Raw genomic sequence first — 640 nt, 5'->3', positions numbered from 1 at the left:
TCAAGGTCTCCGTCCTCACACACCAGTGTATCTATGGTACAGCCCCTCCATACCTCAAGGAACTCCTCACCCCCCTTACCTCCGTGCGGACCACCCGCTCCAGCAACTCAAACCTCCTCAAACCCTCGAGGACTAAGCTCCGTACCATGGGAGACCGGGCCTTCTGCTCGGCTGGCCCCAGTCTGTGGAACGCTCTCCCCGACCACATGAGAGCATCACAGACCGTGGAGGTTTTTAAAAAAGGCCTCAAAACCCACCTCTTCAATAGAGCCTTTCCCTAGACATTTTACTTACTTATTATCACCCTTTTATCTTATTTTATTCTTTTTACTTATTTATTTTTATTTATTGCTTTTTATTCTTTTTACGATGTTAGCACTTCGGGATTTGAATGCAAATATGAAGTGCTTTATAAATTAAAGCCATTATTATTATTATTATTATTATATAACGTACACACACAACACTTTGCAGCTTTGGCAATGCTGCTATCATTTGAACAGCCTCCCCAAGTTTTGCTCCCTCCAGCATCCCCCTTGGTCCTTGTGGTCAGTTACAGAATGTGACGTTAATCTTAGTGTCTCTTGTCAAAGTAAAAAACATGCATGCCCAACCATCTTCCTTAAAGGGGACCTATCAT

Source organism: Notothenia coriiceps, unplaced genomic scaffold (assembly GCF_000735185.1).
Source record: "Notothenia coriiceps isolate Sejong01 unplaced genomic scaffold, NC01 NC01_scaffold00006964, whole genome shotgun sequence".
In the NCBI taxonomy this organism is placed as follows: domain Eukaryota; kingdom Metazoa; phylum Chordata; class Actinopteri; order Perciformes; family Nototheniidae; genus Notothenia; species Notothenia coriiceps.
The sequence above is the reverse complement of the archived record's forward strand: the minus strand, read 5'-3'. Positions refer to the sequence as shown.